The sequence below is a fragment of the Canis lupus genome, chromosome 9 (assembly GCF_003254725.2).
Source record: "Canis lupus dingo isolate Sandy chromosome 9, ASM325472v2, whole genome shotgun sequence".
NCBI classification, from domain to species: domain Eukaryota; kingdom Metazoa; phylum Chordata; class Mammalia; order Carnivora; family Canidae; genus Canis; species Canis lupus.
In genome coordinates, this window is record NC_064251.1 from 40,010,185 (window position 1) to 40,035,852 (window position 25,668).

At 50.4% G+C, this 25,668-nt stretch overlaps 1 long non-coding RNA gene across 1 annotated transcript; it reads left to right on the forward strand.

Moving 5' to 3' along the window:
• On the forward strand, positions 1-25,653 carry LOC118355748 (uncharacterized). The gene is made up of 3 exons (XR_004818808.2): positions 1-440; positions 21,139-21,224; positions 21,492-25,653. It is a non-coding gene; the product is annotated as an uncharacterized LOC118355748 (long non-coding RNA).
• Positions 25,654-25,668: the final 15 nt, after the last annotated feature.

Here is a 25,668-nt window from a genome sequence, read left to right on the forward strand (position 1 = left end):
CTCTTAGACACAAGAGGAAGCTCAGAAACCACACACGCCTGCTTATGGACAGGGAAATGGGACCCTTCTTTCTGCTGGTGTCATGTGAATTGGTAGCCTAGTCAAGATTAGAACACGGGGTTCTCGGTGAGTGCCTCTAGTACCTTCAAAGGCAGCTCTGGGAATGCCTCACAGAGGCACAGTAATTCTGTAGACAGGGGCACAAGAGCCCAGAGACGCAGGGGCTCTTGAAGCCACATGGCCAGCTGGGTAGGTGAGTGGGCATTCTCCTGGCCGCATGTGTTCTAGCTCCCCGAGGCTCCGGGAACCTTCCCCATCCTAAGCTTTCAGGTCTGGAGGCAGAGCCCTTTCCTCCGGTCTCCAAAGCCCCAGCAGGATGGAACTGGATGGTGTGGAAAGAGCACGACACGGAGAGCCTAGGCCTTGCTGTGTGATCTCAGGTGAGTCATTCTCTTTCTGAGACCTCAGGGCCTCAATTTACCCTCCTGTATGGTTGAGAAGAGGCAGCAGAACTCCTGGGACCCTTGTGGCTTTGCTCATCCCCTTCTGAGGCAGCCTCAGTTCCTGGGGTGTGTGTTTACCCGCTCCCTCTGGTGGAGGCAGGACCAGGGTTCCCCTAGCTCCGAGGTCTTCTGCTTTACAGGTGGGTAGATGACGGCCCTGGGGACCAGGAGCACTGCAAGAAGAGTGGATGGGAATTCAGGCATCCAGGCCGCCCAGACAGGAGCACCCCACACCTTTCCTCTGTGTCCTTGCCATGACTGGAAAGGCATGGGGCACCCTAGTCCCTGCTGAGCCTGCGCCATTTGCCCCTAGGAGTCAGCGTTGCTGAGGACCCAAGGGGACAGCCACCCCCAAGGCCTTCATCCTTCAGCTCCGGGGAAGGCCCTGGGCCCTGAGGGTCAGCCCGTCACCCTGAGCTCATTAGGGAGGCATAAGGTTCAATATGAGAGTGACACCAAGAGATGGCTGGGTCTCTAATAAACGTCCCCTCCCACCCCAGCTGGCCGGCACTGTGCAAACATTAGGTGGTAGCCAATATCACTTATGTATTACTGAGCACTTAGGCAGCTGTTCTGGGTTTCTGCCCAGAGGGCCCTCCTCCCTTTTCCCATCCAGCCGGCCCCTGTCTCCTTACCCAGGCCACCTCCTCTCTGCTCTCGCCAGTTTTGTCCTGAGCTGCCCCTGCCACCTGAGGGTTGATCACAAAGTGCAAGCCCATCACAGCCACACGGAGGCGTCATTACCCCAACATTCCAGCTCAGGAGACTGCCTCTCAGACAGTGTAAGAGACTCCCTCAAGGGCACGCAGGTGGTAAGTGGTCCAGAGCCAGGGCTGGACCCCAGGCAAGTTTGGGGAATGATCTGAGTCCTGGGGCAGCCTCCCACCTGCTTGGAGCTGTGCTGGGGAGGAAAGGGGGCATTTGGTTCTAGCAAAGTCAGTGACTAAATGAGTGATTATGCTTTAGAAGCCAGCCATGCTCATGGGCGATGGAGCCCGCAGGCCTGGTCTGGGATTCCAGGACGGACTCTCTCTGATGGCTGTGTGGCCCTGGACCAAGCGCCCAGCTTATTTGAGTGGCTGCTGCTCCATCCTTACCTGGGGAGTCAGAATCATGGGAAACATCCTGCTTGGTGAGGCTGTGAGCCCTGTGCTGTGAAGGAGAGGTTCTGTTCCCACTGGTGGTTACTGTTTTACCCTTATGGGTAGAGCACAGTACTCTCAGGAGAAGAGAGAACTGGAACCTTCTGAAGGAAGACCTGACTCCCACCCTGCCAATTCCAGGAAAGCTTAGCCTCTACCACCGCTAACCCCAGCTGGAGGGGACAGTCGGTCAGCCCTTCCCATCTACTGACCTACTGTCATTGAGGTCAGAGCCCCAGGAATCTGAGGGACCTACTGGTCTCGCCGCTAAGGCCCAGAGAGGGAAAGGGGCAGGTGGAAAATCACACAGCAATCAGTGGAGGAATGTGGTCCCTCCCAGTTCCAAGCCTCTTGCCTGTGCTGCTGGCCCGGGGCTCAGCAGAGGATCTGTAGACATCTTCTTCTTCTTCTTCTTCTTCTTTTTTTTTTTTTTTTTTTTTAAGATTTTATTTATTTATTTGAGAGAATGAGAGAGAGCACGAGAGAGAGAGAGCTCGAACGCACCAGCAGTGGGGAGGGGCAGAGGAAGAAGCAGACTCCCCCTTGAGCAGGGAGCCCTACAAGGGCCTCCATTCCAGGACCCTGAGGTCATGACCTGAGTCGAAGGCAGCCGCTTAGCAAGACTGAGCCACCCGGGCGCCCCAGATCTGCAGACATCTGGACGTCCTCCCTGGGTGAACATTTACAGCAGGGGTCACCAGCAGAGTTCCTGCATGCCCTGTGATGTGGGGTGGAAAGACAGCAGGGAGGGATGGAAAAGACTCCAGAAGGCCCAGAGAGCTGGCCTTGCCAACCTGAGGGATGGAAGAAGCCCTGCCATCCACCGTGTGCACAGCAGTGGGCTTGGGGCCGGGCCAGGAATGGGGGATTCAGACTGTGGTGCAGTGATTATCCTGGCCAGCTCCTGGTTCCCATTTTCCAGTTGAGAAAACTGAGGTGCGACAAGGTTCAGTGGTCTCCCCAAGGCTGCATGGCTTTGGTTCTGCAGGGACGCCAGCTTGACCAGCCTCCAGAGGCCCTGCCCTTCTCCCTGGGCCTTACCTTCCCCACCGGCTTTCGGGCTTCCGGGCAGGCCCAGCCTGGGACTCAGGTTCTGCTCGGTCTGGCTCCTGCCCCTCTCCTGGGTGGGGCGGGGCTGTACTTATCTCTCTCGCTTACCCCTTGCCCTCTGGCTCTGGTCCGAGCTCCCTGTACCGGCCCCTGGGGCTGCCCCCTGGTGAGTGATGACGTCAGACTTAGCACATTGTCATGCCATGGCCACCCCCAGGCTGCATCAGCAGCTGCCTGGCTGAATAATTCATCGAACCTTGTTTACTCTTCCTGGCTGTTAGTGGCTCTCAAAACCCCACCACAGCCTCCTCCCAGGTCCAGCTGCCCTGGCCTCCACCTCCCTCTCCAATTTGGCCACCGGAAAGCTGTTCTGGGCCTGGACCGTGTGCATTGGCCATGAATTATTCAGGCCTCATTTGGCTGGAGCCAGGGCGGATATTGGGGCCGGAGGAGAGTCTGGGCCATGCAGTTCGTCCCATTTGGGGCCACGTGGAAGGTGCACGAGGAAGACAGAGAGATCTCTGTTCCCATCTCTATCTGAGCTGAAACCCACGTTCTGTTGGATCCAGAGTCATCTGCCAGTTGTGAGCCCCAGGGAGCCGTGTGCCTCCGTGAGAGGCTCCCAAGCCCGAAGCACAGAGACACACACTTAGCTTACTATCAGGCTTCCGGCCTGAGGGTGGACTGCCAGGCCTATGTTCCAGCGAGGGGATGACACATTCTGTCCGAGGGGCCAGGGACATGGCTCAGGAGTCTGACAACCTGCGTGTAAATGCTGATCCCTCTGCCTCGCAGCTGAATAACCTTGGGCAAGTTCCTTAACCTCTCTGTGCTCATTTGTTCCATCGGTCAGGTGAGGATAAGAGTGCCTGCCACCCACAGATCGTCGTGCAGAGTGGACTAGATCATGCCTCCAACATGGCATGGAGTGTCTCACATGATCTACTTACACACCACACTGTGTTTTCACGGCTTGGTTACTTGTTTGCCTCTCCCATCATCCGAGAGCTTTCTGGAAAGAGATACGGGGTCATATTTTTCTCAGCAAGAGAAAATAGTTCTTTTCTCCAAGAACGAGTCCTGAGGTGGCTCCTAGTAGATGCTTGGTAAATGCTTCCTGAATGAATGAATAAATGAATGAGTGAGAAATTGCTCTCCAGAGAGGCAATGGGCTGATTTATGGAGCAGTGAGTAAGCTCCTTATTGCCAGGAGTGTTCCATTGGGCCACGATTCACCAGGCATTTCATCGAGAGGATTGATGCCCTGGTTAGAAAGGTGCTTCTACAAGCTCCTCCTCCCTCATTAAGCTGCAGTGGTTCCAGGATTTAATGAACACACATGGGTTGTAGGAGTTGGTGGTGGTAGGGGGTGATGAGGACAGTGATGGTGATAAAAGGGATAAATCCTATATGTCAGGTGGGGTGAGGTAGACAGAAGAAACAGCTGACCCACTGGTCCAGCCTATCATATACTGTGTTCCTCACAGGCAAGGAATGATGGCTTCTCTGGATTTTAGGCGCTGAGTAAGTACTCGGTTGAATTTTACTACATGGGTGAGTGTCCCCAGTCCTTAGACCATCAGGCCGACTCAGGACTTACCCTTTCCCAATGCAGCATACAAACTCCTTAGTCTGACCCGATCCAGCTTCTGTGGCACTGTTACTTAGTTCTTTGCCTCGGTTTCCCCAGCCATAAAAGTGGGTCCCCTGAGTCGCTGATCTAAACTGGCTCATCCTGGTCCGCCTGGGCCTGCCTGGCTGGACCCTTAGCCATCGGGCTTCTGGCAGCCACAGGCATGGGGGTAGCACACCCACGAGGTGGAGTACTGATAAACTATTTTGATATTTCTGTTGCTTTCAGAAAGGCAGCTTCCAGGATTCAAGACCAGGTGGTGCTGGTCTTTTTTTGGAGGTGCTAATTAATAATTTAACTTCATATAATGATAATTTTATCTTGTTGCAGTTTGTGGATTTATGATTATCTCATCCATCCGCTGTCTGGTGCTCAGCATGGAGCGTCTCTCCCGCTGTTTACGGGAGCATGCTTCTGGGAGAAGTTCCCCACAGGGAGGGGCGCCGTGGGAGGCATCTGCATGGAAGGTCTCCCAAACCCATTTCTTCGGCCCGGCTCCTGGAGTCTGTGCGGTTGGGCAGCTTTCTGCAGTCTCTCAAGGGCTGCTTTGCCCAGGAACGGAGGATGGAGCCAGTGACCTTTCAGCTCCACTCATCTTGGTTTCTGTGGAAATGGGTACCAAGAGGGAGCCCAGAACCAGCCTATCGCAGCGGGAAGGGCTCTGAGAGAGTGTCACAGCTGGCACCACCCTGCCCTCCTCTGTTAGGGGGACTGAGGCTAGAGACAGGAGGTACTGGCCTGGGGTAATGAAGCAGCCAGTCACAGGGCCTAGAACCCCCGTCTCCCGTGCCCAGAGAAGTCATGCGCCCTTGAGCCTCTCCCTCTTCCGCGAGCTGACCCATCCTTCCTGCCCCTCCCCTGAACAGAGAGACTGGCACTTGGTTGGGGGTGGTCCAGGTGCATTTTGCATGGAGGCAAGGAGTGAGCCCTCAGGCCCCCTCCCCCCATGAGGGTTGGGGACCAGAGCACCCTGACTGCTTTTCTTGTTGGCAGGGGACAGATGGGGATAAATCCCCAAAAGAAGGATTTGCAAGCATGGTTGGGGACCCCCCCCCCCCAACCTGCCCCGGAACATAAACAAAACCCTTTCTTGGCCTCAGGTTCTCCTCAGCAGGTGGCATCCTACTTGTCCAGAAGTGAGTGTGGCTTAGGTTCACCTCACCTGGAAGAGACAGTGGAGCTAGGACCAGGGCTAGGAAGCAGTGAGGCTGGAGCAGGAGGCAGGGGCTGAGCTCTGGAGGACCACTGCTGATGTCATCTGCAGCCTCTGAAGGGTCTGAAGCCAGGAATGACCTGACTGCTTAGGTGAGATGCTTGGCCTCTAGGGGCTTCCGTTCATTCTCTTGTGATATAAGGGAGAGTGCTCTGGTTGGATGGCAGAGGCATGTCTGCCCAGACAGGGCGGGCTCAGCTGGGTTTCCTCTGATGCCAGACAGGGCTATGGAGTGGGATGTAACTGTTGGCCTCTTCCCCTCTGTCCACTTGGGGTCTCAGTTTCTCCTCCACCCAAAGCTGGGCTGGGCCCCAGGCCCCAGGTTGGCCTCAGCCTGCACTAATGAGATGCTAATGCTCAAGACCAGATTGGCTGTGGCATCAAAGTGTGTGGGGACCCTCCTGACAGCTTGAGAAGCCTCCAGCCACTCTGGGCAGCTTGAGCTCTAGGCCGGGATGTTTTTCCAGCAACTGTACCTGTCACTTCTCATTATAGCTGGTGCCCACTGTACCTGCCATGGGGCCGTGGGGCATAACTGGCCCTGTTCTTCCCCAGAGTCCCAGGGAGGCTGAGGCCAGAACTGATGGGATTCCTGGGGCCTCCGGAAGCTTCCTTGGTGCCAGGATCAGGTCTCGGCCATTCCAGATCCCCTTGGCTGTGGCTCAAGTGCGAGATCTCACAAAGATCTCACATGCTCAGAACGACATGAGGACTTTTCTCTGTTTTGACTTCTCTGACCCGGGCCTGTGACAGTTTGCATTCAGACAAATCTCAACAATGACACAAGCCTTCTCCCCTGGATGCTTAGAATTCAAGAACTTTAGAAGGTCAGAACTGAGCAGTCCTTAATGATTAGCAAGTGCAGGGGATTTTATTTTTAGCATTTGTTTTTGGTTTGCCTTAAAAATTGTCCAAATAATGCATCTACAAATCAAAAAAAAATTTTTTAAATATCAAAAGGCTTATAATAAAAAAGCACAGTCTTTCCCCACCCTTCCTACTTCTACTCTTGCTTTTCACAGGGACAGCATATTTTTAGCTCTTTCAGCATTCTGTTTGCTGTGTGCCTTCGTATTTTTAAGTAATGTGAGTACAATGCTGTTTCTTGCTTTATCAGTTGTAGATACCATCTATTGATTTCCCACTATGGTAGGCAAGGATTTCGCTCTGAGACCCACCCCACTTCTGTCCCTTTCTCTTTATATAGATATACTGTACATTTTAGTCAAGTCTAGAACACTATGATGATGATGTAAATGTGGCTCACTTGAGATGCAAGCAATGGATTATGATTTTCTTTCTCATACTTTTGTTCTGTTGTGGCAAAGAAAGTTGGTGCCCTTAGGATGACCTGTCTGCGCCATCCATTTCTCTGTTTCTGTTTCAGTTAGGTAGGGGTCATGGGCTAGAGTTCTCCCTTTGAGCCAAGGCAGTGAAGAGGCTGTCTGCCTCTTCCAGCTCTGGCTTCCCTTGTGAGGAGACCCTGCAGGCTCTGGGTTCCATGGGGTCCTCCAAAGGGAGGACTGGCTGGCTCGTATGGGATCACATGTGAGTGAGAAATAAACTCTTATTGTCTACCATTGACATCTAGTATTAACCACCTGGAAAAATATACCCAGAGGTAACAAGCACCTCATATTTTCAATTATGTTGATTTTTAAATTTTTTTTTTCCAAATGGCGCATCAGATCTGCCATAGCATTATTATCAGCATTTGTTCACAAACATTGCCTTATATCAACTCCTCTTTCAATCCCTCCTGTTTCCCTGGGTTCTTCCCTCCTGGAGCCCTGAATTCCTTGGACCAGTCTGACCTATTACTCTGTAGACTTGCCGCAAAGTTGTTATCCTGCGAATTTCCTCTGCCAGTCTCCTCCGCTGAATCTCCTGTCTTCCTGGATTCTGTAGTTCAGATTCACCTCCCAAATTGGCCAGAGTACATCATCTGGTAGCTTACTAAGTAAAAAAGTGTGCCAAGTGAATTTTTTGAATCCTTCCATATCTAAAAAAAAAATATTTATTTTCAACTTCTTTTTTTTTTTTAATTTTTATTTATTTATGATAGTTACACACACAGAGAGAGAGAGAGGCAGAGACACAGGCAGAGGGAGAAGCAGGCTCCATGCACCGGGAGCCCGATGTGGGATTCGATCCCAGGTATCCAGGATCGCGCCCTGGGCCAAAGGCATGCGCCAAACCGCTGCACCACCCAGGGATCCCTATTTTCAACTTCTATATTAATTGTGTGTCTAGGTATAGAATTCTTTATGGAAAACAATTTCTCCCAAGAATTTAAAAGGTACTGCTTTACTGTTACCTAGTATGCAGTGTTGCTCTTGAGAAGCCTCACAGCCATCCTGACTCATGGTCCTTTCTATGAAACCTGTCCCCTCCTCCCCCAAAGGTCTTAGGATCATCTCTTTGTCTATAGGTTCTGACATTTTACAACAGGATGCCTTGGGGTGGATCTATGTATTGTTCTGGGTACTTGGTAGGGACTTTGATCTGGAGGTTTTTAAGTGCTGGGAAATATACTCGAATTATTTCTTTGATAATTCCTTTCCTTCCTTTTTCTCTGTTAGCTGGGTGCCAGCTCCTGGGTGGCAACCTGTTTGAGTTAACCTTGGCTGCAATAATGTTACATAACAAACCAACCCCAAACTTGATGGCTTAAAACAAAAGAAAACAAAAGTACTTACTCTCACGGATCTATAGTGGAGCATCACGGATTTAGACTGAACTTGGTTGAGTGGCAGTGTTGCCTGGGCTCCCCATACACCTGGAAGTAGGTTACTGGGGGCTGATCTAAGATGGGGTTGGTTGGTGGAGGTTAGCTCTGCTCTACATGTGTCTCACTCTCACTGTGGGGCAGTGGGCTAGTCCAGACATGTCCTTGGCCTGGTGATGGTAAAGAAGCAAGAGCCCAATTCCATAAGAGCTTTCAAGCCTTTGGTCACACCTGTGGCCACTAATGGCCCAAAGCGAATCAGATGACAGCACCCCAAATCAAGAGATCCCTTTAGTGGAGTGAATTGCCAAATCACGTGACAAAAAGTTTGGATATTGGAATGAGCAAAGAATCAGGGCAATCAATGCAATCTGCCACACTTCTTTAAATTGTATATATATTTTTTTCAGTGCATCTATGCATCTATGCCACACTGACCTACTTTCTACATTTGGTGGACACTGTCTTATAGCACATGTTGTGTGTTTTATGTCACATTTTACATTTTCTTTCTTTCTTTTTAAATATTGTATTTATTTATTCACGAGAGATGCAGACAGAGAGGCAGAGACATAGGCAGAGGGAGATGCAGGCTCCCTGCAGGGAGCCGGATGAAGAACTTGATCCCAGGACCCCAGATCACGTGATCACATCCTGAGCTGAAGGCAGATGTCCAACCACTGAACCACCCAGGAGTCCCTTCCTCCCTTTCTTTCTTTCTTTCTTTCTTTCTTTCTTTCTTTCTTTCTTTCTTTCTTTCTTTCTTTCTTTCTTTCATTAAAGATTTGTTTTATTTATTTGAGAGAGAAAGAAAGAGAGCACAAGCAAGGGGAGTAGCAGAGGGAGAGGGAGCAGTAGACTCTCTGCCAAGCGGGGCTCCATCCTAGGACCCTGAGATCATGACTTGAGCCAAAGGCAGATGCTTAACTGATTGAGCCATATGGCACCCCACACACATTTTTTATTTTCTAGAGCTCTTTCCTGTTCTCAAATTTTTCCTTTTTCGTAGTATTCTATTCCTATTTTATGAATGCAATATACATTCTATCTTAATTAGAATATTCTAATTAATATTCTAAATGTAAGGTTTTTACATTCAGAAAACAGTTTATAATTCTTTACATCATTTCTTTTCCCCCCTGGGTCATACACCTGCCTTTGTTCTGCTTGATTTCTATCTTAGTGATAAGAGCTCACAGCATGGTGTTCTAAAACATAGACTTGGGGGTGACCCCTTAGGCCCATAGCTCAAGTCCATGGCTTATTAACTAGATGACTATTCTTGGGCTTGGCTTCTTTTTTCCTTAGAGTCCTTATCTGTAAAATGAGAACAGAAATAGTAGCTTACCTCAAGAATTATTGGGAGCATTAGAAAAGTCACCACATTTGAAGCACCTGGAAACATCCATTCCTAGCACCCGGCAGGAAACCTTAGTTACCAGTTGTCCATGGTAGGATCTCTTCTCAAATACATGTGTGATACTGAGAAGCTGATTGGCAGTTTAGCGTTGAATTTTGTGGAAAGGTGGACTTCAGTGTGGAGTCCTGGGGTGGGGGGGAGGGGCGTAGGTTGGTCTCCTGCTCTTAAAGTTGGACATCATGTTGGCATTTTAAACTATTCTTTTGTATTCATAACACTCTTTTCCCCCAATAAAGTGGGTAGCAGTGAGAAGTTCTATGACTTATGGAGCCTTCTCAATGATTTCTGTTTAGATTTCCATGTAATCCCCCCATTTCCAGTTCCAATGGTCACTCTCACCTCTGTGTGGCTGCTACCTGAGCCCCTGGGGTTTGCTATTATTTTAAGAGGCCTGAGGAAAGAAATATGACACAGCTGTCTTTAACTAGAAGTCAAGGCTACATTTTCACACTGTTTGAGCTGCAGAAACTGTCGTTTGATGAATATTTCCATGGCAGCCCATATGTAAAACAGGGAAAAGTAGAAATGCCCTGTGGGGAGTGGGGTGAGGTCTGGAGACCCCCACTTACTCTTTCCACGCCAGCATCCCTTGGAGACATTGGATCTCCAGCACCCTCTTTGAAAACCCTGAGACACAACCATCCCTGCCCTCCTTTGATGGATGACCCATACCAGGCAAGGAGAGCAAAATGTCTGGAACTTGGCATCTGACCCCCAGTTCAATGCTCTCCCTTCCATACTTTGTTACATCTGAACAGAGAGTATGTGGTTGGTTTTCATTTCACCGCTGCAAAAAAGTTAAGGATATAATTTCAACTTCCTCCCCACAAACTCCTGCAGGGTCTAGCATCTCTGACTCTATCTCGACATTCTGTTTTCATCCCTGCCACCACTGGGGATAATGACAAGGGGCCAGGAACTGCTACCTGCCAAGGACAATAGTTCTACCTTTGATTTGTCCTAAAAGTTTCTCTTCCCATAATGCAGCCTCCATCAGACTCTGTGATCTGAGTTCCCACTTGTCCCCTTCGGGTGTCCCCGTTCCCGTCAGCAGTGTCTCTGCACCCCTAGCCCATGCTTCTGCTCATCTGAAGAGCCTCCCAGGTCATGGATTCTAATGGCCAGACACAGCTGAGAACACCTGTTTCTCTGTCTTGGGCAAAATTCTACCTTCTTTCAAATGTCAACACAAATGCCGCCTTTTTGGAGAAGTCTTGCCCTGAGAAAGTTACTGACTGATATCTTGAGATTTATTTATTCTTCTATAAAATGGGTGCTTGGAGCATGCCTTCCTGAGTTTGGGGGAAGATCAAATATGCTCACATAGGACTAGCACAGTGCTGATCAAGCACACACACACACACACACACACACACACACACACACACACACGGGCTCAGTTTAGCCATTTAGCTCTTATTATTGTGTGTGCATCTATTGTAAAAATGTCCCATGCTGTCTTTTGGTGTGGGTCTACTTTTCCACCAGATGGGTGGGTCTCAGCAATAACTGTGCCTTAGAATCACCTGGGGGGGCGCTTTTTAAAAATTGGGTTCCCTGGACCCCATTTCAGATCAATTGACTCTGAATCTCAGGAGATGGAGCCCAGGCGCCAGCATTTTAAAAGCCTCCCAGGCCTGGATACTATCAGATAACCAGGACTGAGAATGCTGAGTTGGTCCAGGAGCTGCTTGAGAGCAAAGAGCAGTCTCTGCCCATTTTAAAATTTGTGACATTGCGATTTATACTAAGAAATATATATTTGGTCTTTGTCCCATTTCTGACACAGAGATTTCCTAAAACTCTCAGAATTTCCTAAGTGATTAGAGTGAAAAGGTGTCCTTTTTATGTTAATGAGGCAACTTTTGGGAAAGCCTCTAACTCATTTTAAGGAGTGGGCTGGTTACCAGGAGAGCCAACCTTGTGATTAGAAGGTTGGAGCTTTGAGTCCCTCCCTAACTTTCGGAGAGAGGGGAGGAGAGGTGCTGGAGATTGAACACTATTGCCAATGGCCAATGATTTAACCAACCATGCTCATGTATTGGAATTTCCATAAAAACCAAAAACGTGGACTCTGAGAGCTTCCAGGTTGGTGAACATGTGGTGATCCAGGGAGAATGTTATGCTCTGAGAGCATGGAAGTTCTCCCTTTCTGTGGACCTGGTCCTGTGCATCTCTTCCATCTGGCTGTTCCAGGGTTGTATTCTGTCAAAATAAACCAGTAATCCAGCAAGCAAAATGTTTCTCTGAGATCTATGAGCTGCTCCAATGAATTAATCAAACCCAAGGAGGGGGATCCTTGGAACCTCCAATCTGTAGCTGGTCAGTTCAAAGCACAGGTGACACCTGTGGGGCAGGGGTGGGGAAGTGGAGGAGATAGTTTTGTAGGGTTAAGCCCTTCACGGGAGGGGGGGTAGGCGCTGATGCGATCTCCAGGTAAATAGTGTTAGAATTGAGTTGAGTTTAAGATACCTAGCTGGTGTTGGAAAATTGCATGATGGTTTGGGGGCAACCCCCATACATTGGTCCTGGGTGTCGAGTCGTAGTATCATACACAGCGCCTTGCATCCAGGATTCCCTAACTCTTGAATGGATGAATGAATGTTAGATGTGTTAGGAATAGAAGTCAAAGCTGGAATGAGAGGGACTTTGTGGATGAGGGTTTTGCCTTGAGGTGAATTGGGATCAGACCAGACCTGGCTGGCTGATGGGGTTCCAGCAGAGGGCACTGGGATGTCTGCTCATGCCTGAAGGGGAGGCTTTGCTCCCAGGTCTGGGGATCACTCACCTCACAAAGTGCTTTCATTAGACCTCATCCCAATCCCACAAGTAGGTGCTATTCCTTCTTAATCTTCCTATGATCCCATTGGACGGAGGAGGAAACTGTGGCCCAGAGACATGGTGACTTGACCCCACTCCCACACTTTACCACTGTCTCCCAGTCAGAGAGCTGCAGATCAGTCCAGGGACCTGTGTCTCCTGACACCTGGCCCTATGCTTGGAGTGAGGTCAGAGCCACCCCATCTTGTCTTCTGAGAATGAGTCATGCAGCAGGGAGGCTGAGGAGTGGAGAGTCCCCTCTGAGAAGGTGGCTCCAGGACCGGGATTCCTCTTGGGGACAGACATGTGGGAGGGGGCCTGGGGAAGCTTGGGCTGTAGTAGAACTCCTCTGTGTGTGGTGTGTGTGTGTGGTGTGTGTGCCTGCTGCAGCGCTATGCATCATGTGTGCTGCCATATGGGATGCTTGTTTGTCGTTGCCGTAGTGGGTGTGTGCCGTGACTTCAGAGCACCAAGAGCTGCTCAGAGCCAGCTCCTGGCCATTGGGAGACGGACTCCCAAGCTGGGAGTTCAGGGGCTCCAGCGGCTGCTCCTCCCCAGGGAAGGCCACAGACGGGAAAGCCCTCTCGCCAAGCCAAGCCGGAGCTCCAGTGCCCTCGGGGGGGGGACCCCTTTGTCTAGGACACCACACCTTTCTTCTCCCTGGCCCCACTACCCTCACCAGAGTGGCTTCTTTCCAGAGAAGAAGTGGGCAATGTGCAAAGGCGGCTGCCAGTGGCTTTCCTTGCCTTGCCCCCACTCGCTGCCTCGCCCCTGCTGAGCCTCCTCATCTGCCAGGCTGGCTTCTGCGGGAAATTTCCCTGGGCACCTCTACTTCTGACTGCGTGTTAATTGCTTAGTCTCCAGCCTCCCCATCTAGCTCAGAACAGGGGAGAGGGTCACCTTGCCACATAACTTTACCCCTGTTTGAACAGGAGGTGGGAGGAGCCAAACGGGGTAGCAGGCTGGGGTGCTGTGTCTACCACAAAGAGGACAGTGGGTGTGAGGGGTTCCATACCCCAGTCTGGCCCTCTGCCCCCTCTTCCTTCTTCCACTCCTGGATTTACATGCACAGAGGACTCCTCTCAGGACCTGAAGGTCTTTGAAGAGACACTCCCCCCTAGTTGCCCAGACACCTGTAGGGGATGGGTCAAGCCTGTCTCAGGTGGGGGGAGAGGTCTTTTCCAGGGGATGGTGTGGAGTGAAGGGGTGGTAGCCCAGAGGGGAGCCTGCTTGGAGCTAAGGGAATGGTTTACATGGGCCAAGGCCTCTTCCTCGTTTTGCTTCTCATTAGTGACATCGAGGGTGTCTTTTCCCTTGAAAATGACTATCTCAAAAAAAAAAAAAAAAAAAAAAAAAAAAAAGAAAATGACTATCTCTCTCCCCAAACTCATAGATTTGTCCCACTCCGCATAGCCCCTGCTGCTCAGGCCTTGGATTGACAGGGAGAAAATGGCTTCTTCCCGCATCCTTGGCTGTTCTCTTATTGTGTTGAGGGTAAACTAAGGCACAAGGCAGGAAGTCTTTCTTTCCAGGGCAAATGATCTTAATTCCAGTTCTGACCCTGTGACCATCCTGCTGGGTGACCCTGGGCACATCAATCCTCCCCTCTGTGTTTTGGTTTCTTTACCAATAAAAGAGTCAAAGACGTTGCCAACATCCCATGCTCTATGACAGTCCCTACCCTAGTGGAGCCAACAACTATATAAGAAACAGTAAGGGATTTACTGTTTTACTTTACAAATAGCATAAGGATTTAAAATCCCAGATCCTGGGATGCCTGGGTGGCTCAGTGGTTGAGCACCTGCCTTCGACTCAGGGCATGATCCCAGGGTCCTGGGATCGAGTCCTTCATCCGGCTCCCTGCATGGAGCCTGCTTCTCCCTCTGTCTGTCTCTGCCCCTCTCTGTGTGTCTCTCACGAATAAATAAATTTAAAAAATCTTTAAAAAAATCCCAGATCCAAGGTAGAAAGTTACCAGCGAAGGAAAGGAGAGTTAGCATGGTCTATGGCGGCACTGGGTGGTTGCTGCATTCACTTTTGTTGCCTCAAGGTTGGGGCTTCCCATATGAAGTCAAAGGTCAGTGTAAGTGCATGTTGTCTGGTTCCTGCCTCTGCCTTTACCCATAGCCCTCAAAGATTAGAAACCTCTGTAAATGGAGCCATTCCTGGGGGAGAACCAAGGGCTCCCTCTTAAGTCTTAAAAGTACATGAATATTGTCTTAGTAATGTGCTGTACAAATGGGAATGTTTCATTTTGATTATATTTTTACAGACATTTTCCTGGTGACTTTGTGCTATCCTTGTTGTGAGCTCCTAATCCAATCAGTACAAAGACCATAATAAAGAAAGAAAGTGACTGGGCAGGGAGTGGGTTGTGATTGGGTAGGAGAAGATTGAGAATACTGGACTCCTTGATTTAGACAAAATGGATTTGTCTTTCAATCATTTGGAGGATAATCAATCCCTCCATCACCAGATCCAACTTTGTGTACTTTGGCTTGAACTGGGAAAATCAAAGTCATGGAGTATTAAAACTTGAATTAGTACCAAATATAACAATGTCAGAAGAAGGGAGATGAGGGGACAAATTGCACTTGTGCTTGCTATCTGCAGTATGAACCTAAAGTCCTTTGCTTGGCTTTAAAGGCCATCACCTTGTCTTTTCCTCTACCTTCCCCTTCCCTCTGACACCCACCTGCACCCCACACTCTAGTTCTAGGCTGTGTGTCTTACACTTCCAAACACAGTTCATACCTCAGTGCCTTTGCATTTGTTGTGGTCCTCTCCCCGGAATGCCCTCCCAGTCACTTACTTGGAAAATTCCTCCTCCTTGTGATCATGCCTCAGGTGTCTCCTAGTCTGTCAGCACCTGTCTAGGCCTCTCCCTTATTCCCTGTGGGGTTTCTTTTTCGTCACTACTGTCTTTTGTACAAATTTGCCTCATGGTCCTTATCATACAAAATGACAGTTGTCTCTGTGCAGATCTCTCCTACTAGGCTATAGAATCTTTGAGGGAAGTGATGGTGTCTTATTCCTTTCTCTGTACTGAGCATGAGGCCTAGCTACAGCAGGGCCTTAGTATACATTTAGATAATAAATTGAGTGAATGAATGTGTGAATGAATGAATGAATGAATGAATGAATGAATGAATTGGAGAGCATCTGAAGGGGCACCTAGCATAATCTCCTCCTCAAAACTAGAAATCCTTCAATAATAAGACTCAACAAACTGCGCTCTGTGGACTGAAACTTACCAGATGCCTTTTTGTGTGAATAAAGTTTTATTGGAATACAATTCTGTCCATTTGTAGACGTATTCCTCATGGCCATTTTTGCACTACAGCAGCAGAGTTGAGTAGTTGGGATCGTATCTTCCTCAAAGATCTGGAACTTTACAGAAAAGTTTGCCTACCCCCAGTCTATAGCATTGGCTCTTAATCTTTTTTTGGACTAGAGATACCTTTGGGAATCTGATAAAAAGCTTTGAATCCATGCACATATACAGAACATTTTGCATTCGGTTTCATGAGGACTGGTGCCCCCTTGAATCCCAGCCATCAATCCCTTCGGGATTCATGGACACAAGGTTAAAATTCTGTTGCTAGTGAGGCTGGAGCTAAGAAGGTGATGGAAAACATGGTACAAGGTACCTTTTAGGAGTAAAAGTCAAATCCCTCAAAAATCAAAACAAAACAATTGCACTGCCCTAGAGCATCCCTGACATATAGTTGGCCATCTAGTGTATAGTATCTTCAGTCCCATGAAACTCACAACTGTGCATTATATTGTGCTATTGCAAGAACACAGTTTGTGATGAAAGCTCATCTTCACACTCAGCTGAGCTCTTGTAACCAGAACCCACTGGTCCTCCTGGGTCTTGAGATCATGGTCCAATGGGCTAAAGCTCATTTTCTCAGCCGATGAGGAAAGGAAAGAGGAACCAGAAGGCAGAGGAGAGCCTTCCTTCCGTGATCTTCCCAAGGAGAGGCATTGCAAGGAGGGGCAGGGAAGAGGAGCCAGAACTATTACAATTGATCAAATGCAGTCTTGCTTCCTTAAAAACAAGGGGTAGCGGGGAGAATGTGTATGTCTGGGAGTTAATGAAGTCGTGAGCAATAGGAGTTAGGCCTCTGGGAAGCAAATTGAGGGCCAAATGAGCTCATTTTTTAGCAGAATTATTAAATTAGTAGTTGAAAGAAACACATTAGACATTATGAATCTTGCTTTTAGCAGAGCCCCTGATAGAGGGTTGCACAGATGCTTGCTGAATTCATTCCACCCAGGATTGGAAGGGGGCTGGCATCACTGGGCTCCCCAGTGGGAGGGCTTGGATGGGGGTGATGTTTAATGAGCTTCTGGGTGAGGCACTATCTTGGGGGCTTTAGGTCTACTACTCCATTCAATCCCCATAGCACTCAGCAAGGAAGGAGTGACTTTCCTCATTTCAGAAGGAAGAGGAGCTCAGAGGGGTGTGGCTCTCTGCCTCAGCTCATATAGAATCAGCAGCTGAACATGTGGTTGAGTCCTGGTCTACCTTAGTCCAAACCCAGAGCTTTTGTCCCTGGGGGTAAGAGACACCTCCCTGCCAGGAGTTCTTGGGTGCCTTGGGAATGGAGCAAAGAACCATGGAAATAAGTCAGGTGGGAGGGTTCAGACAAGAGCCAGCAGGGAGGGCTGAGAGCCTCAGGTAGTGCTGAGTCATAGGTAGGGGGGAAGACTGGCCCTGGTAGCAGGGCTAATTTCATCCACTGGATTTAGAAAGGTATGGCAAATGGATAGGCATTCAGGGAAGGGCAAGGGCATGGAATCCATGTTGTGGAGAATGGTTGAGTGAACAAACAGGGCTGTGCCATTTGCTTGTGATATTCAGGCCAGTCTTGGAAGACGTTGGAGATTGCTGTGGCCTCTGAGGGTTGAGCTGGGTCAGTGATGTATCATAGGAGTCAAGGAGAACTTGTAAAGAATGAGCTCCCCAACCTTGGAGACATTCCAGGGGCTGGCATAGCATGGGAGGAGGGCATGACTCCGGGTAAGACAAGAGATCGGCTAAAGTCTCTCTAAACGCTACAATTCTCTATCTGCTGAAGTCAAGCATGAGGAAGGATATTCCTTTTTTTCTTTAATTTCATTTATTTATTCATGAGAGATACAGAGAGAGAGAGAGAGGCAGAGACACAGGCAGAGGGAGAAGCAGGCTCCATGCAGGGAGCCCGATGTGGGACTCGATCCCAGGACTCCAGGACCACAACCTGGGCCGAAGCCGGTGCTAAACCGCTGAGCCACCCAGGCTGCCTGAGGAAGGATATTCCAAGATCAAAGTTCCCCAGAGATTCCTGAAAGATTTGAGGAGTGTAGTAGGACAATCTGTATTTGTCTCTGAGATCTGCTAGTGACCAACCCTGTGCTTGCACACAGAAGGGAAGGACTTAGTGACCCCACAGGCTCTCTTTAGTCTGGGGATTGCTCCCAGGCAGTGGGGTGACTGATAGGCCTTCCCAAATCCTTCCAGCATGAGGGGGAGGAGGCCTTTCACTTCCAGGGAACCTTCTCTAACAGAGAGAGCCAGACCCATCAAAAATAAGAGAGAAGAAGGAAGCCAAGGCAGGAAGAGATGAGAGGGTGCAGTAGTCTAACTCACCTGCCCTACATACCCTTCCAGAGGTCCTAGTGTGTACCAGAATCTCAGACAGACAGGAAATGAGCTGTGGGGAGCCTACTGTGCAGTGGGCAAGGCGAGGCACGTCCCCAGTCTCTCTCATGCAAACTGGACACAGCCAAATGCCCCAAAAGAGGACAGAAAAGGAGATGGGTTTGCTCAGAGCCAGTAACCTCCTCTATCTGGGACATCTCTGAAGGTGATAGTGAAGTAGTGATCTTGGTAACACGGAGGAGGATTGGATTGGTCTGGAGGAGAAACACTGCAGGGATGGTGAGAGGATGGGAGGATGGAGGAATGGGAGAGACAGCCAGATAGATGGAAGAACCCAATTTTCCAGGGCTTTGAATGCCAGGTCTGAGTTCTTAATGAATGCTGGAGGCAACGAGGTGCCATTGAAACTTCCATGTAGGAGAGGGTCAGGATCAGAATCATGTGGCTCCTGGGTGAAGGCCGAGACTGGAGGCCAGGAGGTCAGGGAGGCAGTTAGTGCAGAATCCAGAGATATGGGCAGCCTCAGGTTGGTTGCTAAGAGGAGCTAGTGAAGAGCAAATGTTCTCAGCATGTGTGCCTGTGTAAGCACATCTCCAGGTGAATGTTTACTTCTCTGAGTGTACACATTTGGGAGCCAACATGCTTCTGTGTGTCTGTTTACCAGCATGGCTCAGGGTGTGTGATTTTATCTTGCTGTGGGGGAATATGCATACCTGTCCTAGGGATCATGACACTTTGATTCTGCCTATGAATATGTGTGTGTGCACATGTGTGGGTTGGTGCATGGACCCATGCACATGCACACCATGCTCAGGCCCCCACCCACTTTTTTTTTTTTTTAAGTTTTTATTCATCCATTCATGAAAGACACACACACACGCACACACACACGCACACACACACACACACAGAGGCAGAGACACAGGCAGAGGGAGAAGCAGGCTCCATACAGGGAACCCAATGTGGGACTAGATCCCTGGTCTCCAGGATCACACCCAGGGCCGAAGGCAGGCGCCAAACCCCAACCACAGGTGCCCCCCCATCCACCTTAATTCCATCTTTTGCCACCATCGTTCTAGAGACATGGACACTCCACATAGTGTACCATGGGATGGGCTGCGTCCATCACCTTTGGGCTTCTCCATCCCCAGCTGTAGCCATTACCATCACCCACTCCTGCCCTTGCGCTCTTAGGTCACCTGGTAATTGCTTTGACCTGCAGGACTAGTGCAAGTCCTTCCTGTTTCCATAGCAGAGGGCTAGGAGGATGCTGTGCATGAGGCCTCTGTTACTAGTTGCAGGACAGAAGAGGACCCCACTCTATAATGCCAAGGCTGGCCCTACACCATTCCAGACAAGATCCCTCAAATGCTCTGACCTGGGGCAAAGCTTCATTGATCCTGCTGTCCTTGAGACCTGAGCCAAGAGGCGTGCCCCGATCTGCTCTGCAGGTAGCCTGCAGAGGGCGTGAGAGGCTTCACTCAGGCTGCAGAGTCCCAATCACCCCTGTTCTTGACCTATGCGGTAACCTTGGGTTGGACCTCTTTTTAGCCTCAGTTTTCCCGGAGAGAATGGGCCCAGGCTGTCTAACCTGGAGCCCCATCTTGGGTTTGGGGTGAAGGTAACTGGGTTGTTATCTGCTATGCTGAAGTGCGTGGGACTTTTGGGGCTGGTCTTGGTTGGTGAATTCCTTTATCCTAAAAGAGGCATGCTGATTAATGTTTAACGCCTGGCTGTCTTCCTGCAAGAAAAAAGTCCTGATCTGCAAAGCCTGCCAATTTCTCCGGTGTAAAGACTCCTGTGACTGATTTCAGTTCACTAGCATGAAGCTACCAAACATGGAGAGAGAGGTGCGCACAATTGGTTCTTGTGAGCTAGTAGGAGTGGCTCCAGCACATCCCTGCTTATATCCTAAACAACCAACAGCAGCCCAGTCAGAAGAGGAATTTTTTTTTTTTTAAGGATTTTATTTATTTACTCATGAGAGACAGAAAGAGAAAGGCAGAGACATAGGCAGAGGGAGAAGCCGGCTCCCTGCGGGGAGCCCAGTTCAGGACTCAATCTTGGGACCCCGGGATCATGACCTGAGCCAAAGGCAGATGATCAACCACTGACCCACCCAGGCATCCCCAGAGGAGGAATCTAAATCAAAGTCAGACAAGAAGCAAAAGGTCCAGCTTGAGTGCCAAGCACTGGGGCTGAGCGACAGATGAGGCTATAAAGTGAAAAAAGAGCCAGGAAGTTAGGCACTTGGAGGATGAGAAACAGGTTGGGAAGCGTGACGTGTAAGTGGGGCCAGGTCAGGCGGTTCAGGACGGAACTGCGTTATGCTGGGTGATGCATGGACAGCCCAACACGGCCGGAATACATTATCGCCTCCTGCTGTTCCCAGCCTGGGAGGGGGAGGAGGGTGTACGTGATGATGAGGGAGCTGGGCAAATAGACAGGTGTTCCCTGAGCACCAGGGATGACGTCTGAGCAGGCTGAGCCAGAGAAGGGCAAATCCAATTCTGTAATTGTTAGGGCATCAATTCTGGTGACGGTCCCATGAGGGTGATGCCAAGGGCCCGGGGAGGGGGGATGCCCTGGCTGACATCATCTGCTATTTCTGGGCCGATTCACAGCCTCCTCCAGTGGGAACTTCCTTCAGGACATAAATCACCCGCATCTTCTCATGGCTGCCTCATCCTCCTGAGAAAACAGGGAATCCATGCACATAGGCGTCCCCTGGAGATGGCACAGAGCTTGGAGGGAATACTGTGATCCTGAGGTCACATGGATCTAACCTCTGCCCCTTCTTAGCAGAAGGGCTTTCGTCAAGTCGTTTCACTTCCCTGACATTCCAGCGCCTCAAATGAATAATAATACCTGTGAGGGACAGAAGTGCCACTACTGTGAAACGGTCTATGTGAAGGGTCTGGATCATTGCAGCTACTCAGTGAACATCAAATCTCATCTCCTTTGTTTCCCCTTTTTTAGAGAATATACTCCCAGTGGCCAATCTGTAGAAACTTCCAGAAGGCGATTGATGTAGATTCTTTTCTGGTCCCTTGTCTTGCTCTGTGGTGAGTGACTCATGGGTGGTGGGAGGCTGCCTTTGGGAGGGTGGAGAGGGTAGTGGGATGACGAGGACTGAGGCATCCACCTGGGTGGGGAGTCTGGCTCTGCTGGGGTTCGAGGGAAGCATGTTTTCTCCCCACAGTGTTCAGACTTCTCCTTAGTAACTTCTCTGTCAAGCAAGCCTCAGGGGCCAGGAGAGCAACCTGGGACCTCAGTAGCACAAGGCTCATTTCTCAAGCAGAAGTACCTACCTGCTTGTCTTACCTGTCCAGGTGTCTGCTTGACTCCTGCTCAGTGCCTCGTTCTCTGTCCTTCTGGCCTGGTTGTCTGCTCGCTGGTCCTCAGGAAAGATCGTTAGACTTGTTCCTGCCTGCTGCACTCAACGTCTGCAGAAGGCCGCCTGACTTCCTGTCCGTCCATCATCTGCCTGTAGCCTGCCTTCCCATCGCTCTGATTGCAGCTGACTCTCTTGCACCTGGGCTCTACGTTATGAGGTCTGAGTGACAAGAGAGGTGATAAATGAGAGTGAGCAAGTGACAGACGGGAGCACACATATGGGGGATGGAACATGTGCATGCACAGAGGAGTGACAGTTGGGTTGTCCTCTTTGAGACAGGGTCACTGAAGGTCTCCCCAGCCCCAGAGGGGTGCCCAGAACACCATCCATCTCACCTCAAAGCACCGTCTGTCTGCCTCCCTGACCGCAGACAGAGGTGTCCCCTGCGGAGGCTTCAGGAGGAGGGAGGAGGGGAGGGACAGTACCCATGGCAACCAATGGAGAGGCACATTTCAGCTCAAGAAGAGTGCTTGCAACAATGGAGCTGTCCAACAAACAAAATGGGCTGTTAGTGAGGTAGTGATCTCCCTGTTATTGGAGTCATTCAATCATGGACTGGCCACCCTCCTGTCAGGGCTGCTACGGTGGGGATTCCCGAGTAAGGAATGGATTAGGACTGGGGGGTGGAGACAGGCCGACACTTAAGATGCTGACTGGTAGCCCCCATCCCTGTAAAGCACTTTCCACAGTGCCTGGTGCTCAGGAGGCAATCGCGACCAGGACCGCTGCTTGAAGGAGCTCGGGTGAAGTGACCTCGGCCCAGTCCTGCAGCCTTTGAGCTCGAGAAAGATGAAAGGCCAATTAGTGGCAACAGGTTATGAATAAACAGGAGCTGGGAACTCTGGATAATAAAGAGCTTCCCAGAATAGGAATGTCTCCATCTCCCTCACACTGATTTGCATGGCTCCTGTAGGCTTCCCTCCCCTCTCCTAACTCAATTTCAATTTCAATTTCAATGTCAATAACTTCCTTGGCACGACAAGCAGTCAGGGGCTGCCAAAGTGAATTGGAACATTGAGTTTCAGAGTCTCGGACCAGCTCGTCCAGCCAGTGTGGCCGTCCCTTCCTAGGCCTTCCAGGCCCTTCCTGTGTACATGCCTCATCCTCTGTGCCCTTTGGGGAGACTTTTTTTTTTTACCCTCCCCAGCTGTCTGTAAGGTTCTTTGGAAAAAGATGCACTCCCTTGTTTGATCAGGATATTCAAATGGCGGTAGCCCATGGGACGTCATGTGTCCACGCAATGTGCCGGGGACAGAAGGCTTAGCCCCTCTCTCCTGAGACCCCAGCCAAGGGGGGAAGCAGATGAGAAGCAACAGTTCCCATAATGTGGCAGGTGTGTTGATGGAAGGGAGCAGGGGGCTCTGGGACACAGAATAGGGGCCTTGGAGCCAGGGTGGAGCCGAGGAAGGTAAGGGAGTGGGGCAACTTTCTGGAAGAGGCAGAAAGAGAGGGACTTCTGAAGGACCCTTGGATGGCAGGCCACCGGGTTCTTTCCCTCATGGGTCAGCGATGGCTGGAATGTCACCATTATCGCAGCCCCCTGTACATAAACCATAACAACTATTGGCCCCACATGGTGTTGGCAGTGGTCAGCTCCTCCGGAACGGGAGGGTGTGGCCCAGAGGAGCAAGAAGAGAGTAAAAGGGAACCAGGTAGGTAATGCACGAGGGCGGTGGGATCTGAAGTGCTGGAGGGGCTATGGCGGTGCATGGTGGCCGAGGCCCCCGGCGTGTCAGTCGGTGGGCTGCAGCAGTGGTGTGGCGCATCAGGGAGCACGCACTTGGACTTGGTGCCTTTATAGAGGGTGAGGACCCAGAGGCAGTGGAACGAGGTACTGGTTGGCCAGGAGGCAACAGGGGCACCCTCTGGAGTCTTGGGCTCAGAGCTGGACAGAGGGGCTGAGGCAGGAACAGTCCTGGAGTGTGAAGATGACAGGTGGTGGGGCAGGCGATGCTGGCTCTGCCAGCTTGACATCCCTGCCCAGCGCCAACTGGGGGTTAGATGACTGACCATGGGGAGCCACAGACAGGGGCTGGAGCTGGTTTGCCAGGAGGCCACCATGAGTAGGACCTTGACCCCTCTCTTCCTCCTCTCCTCTCCCCAACTGGACTGCGGAGAATTCTGATGAAACACAGCTCCCCGCCACACCACTACCAAGAGTAGGGCCTGCTAAGGCAAAGCGCCTCTGCCGTCGAGACGACGTGGGCGCTGCCCCCAGCTATCTTTCCATAGCCTTCGGCCAGCAGAGAAGAGCCCCCAGGATAGTCAGCCCTGAATAAGACCGACTAATGCTCACAGGCCAAGGGGGTCTGCTTGCGAGTCTGGTGGGTTTCCCATGGGATTGTGCTGACCCAGGAGAAGCAAACTCCTCGCCAGAAGTGCCTCCAAACTCTGGGTTCCTGGGGACCCCTCTACCACTGCGTTGTGAACATTTGCAGAGGCTGCAACCATCCTGCAACCATCCTTGGGGCCCCTCTTGGGCCTTCTCCCTTGTCCATCTTCAGGGATTTGGGAGAGGCAGTCGGGGAGGGGAGCTGGAAAGGCGGTGGGCCACGATGGAATGAGGTCACTGAGGATGCAGTTCCAGTTCTGCTGCTGGGGACCTCTAGGCAAATCCTTCCATTTTCAGGACCTCAATCAACTCCTCAGGAAGGTGAGGGGAAGGGACCAGGTCAGGGGGTTTACAAAGAAGGTTTCTCAAAAGACTCTTGTAAGCTGTGCCCAGGGAAGAAGTTTGGGAAAATGGACTCTCCATCCTCCAACTTAATTAAAGCCTCCAAAAACTGTTCTGTTTTCCAGTTGAATGTAGGTGGTTTCCCAGCCCTTGGCTCCCCTTGTCCTCAGCCCATAAAATTCCCCAGTGCCTTCTCCCAAGAAGACAGTGGGCAGGGAGTGCTTCCGAATGGGGCTGGTAGAGCTCTGGAACTTTGTTTGGTCAGGTGTTTCCTGTACATCCTCGGCAGCCCGGGGCTTCTCAAACCGCCCATTTTCATCCCAAGGAAGGAAGAGCCCCTGCAACAGAGTTTGGAAAATAGTAGACTACATGTTCGTCTGCAAGATTCTCTCCACCTTTGCAAGTCTAGGTGTCTAAAGAACACAGAACTTCTTTTCTCTAATGTAGGGAGGAGGGAGAGAAAGTGGCATTCTGAAGCTCTTCCTTTTCTTTCTTTCTTTCTTTTTTTTTAAAAAATATTTTATTTATTCATGAGAGATACACACACACACGGGGGGCGGGGGGGGGGTAGAGAGAGGCAGAGACGCAGGCAGAGGGAGAAGCAGGCTCCATGCAGGGAGCCTGATGTGGGACCCGATCCCAGGTCTCCAGGATCACACCCTGGGCCAAAGGCAGCGCTAGACCACTGAGCCACTCATGCACTCCTTGAAGCTTTTCCTATGTGTCCCATGCCGTGTCACCTTTTTGATCGCAAAGCTGCACTGTGGTGTAGGTATGAATTCCCCCACTGGCTGATGAGGACAGTGAGGTATGGACCAGCTCAAGGGATCTGTGGAGACTTCCCTCTGGCCCACTTCATGCAGGTGAGGAAGGTGAGGTAGCTCTGCTTCAAGGTGTGACACGGAGGTCAAAGCTCCCTTTCCAGTAGTCTCAGACTATCTGCCTCTACTAATTCCCCTGACCGGGGCACTCCCTGCCCACCCTTCCCTTGAGAAAGACATTGGAGAACATTATGGGGTGAGGACCAGGGGAGCCAAGGGCTGGGGAAACCATCTACATATAACTGGAAAAACTAACCCCTGAGAGTTCGGATTCACATAGGGCTGACCTTGTGCAGAAGTATGGAGCTGGCTGTGTGGGTCTGTTGGTCGAGTGCGAAGGAGCTAGCCAGATTAGGGTTCAAATCCTGCCACAAGGAAACTCTCTTAATTAACCCAACTTAAATGATGTCTAGATAAACTGCCCTTTCTATTCCCTCTGTAAATCCTGCCAGTAGCAGCCTGCACACTGGAAACTACCTGGCAGGTAGACGATTCCTTTCTCATCTGCCCATGTTATGTGTGTTCCCAAACCTGTTTATGTCAGTTGTGCAGATAATTTAACCAAGCATGAATAAGCCAATTAAATATGAGTGCAGAAAAGAGTTACATTTCTGTGG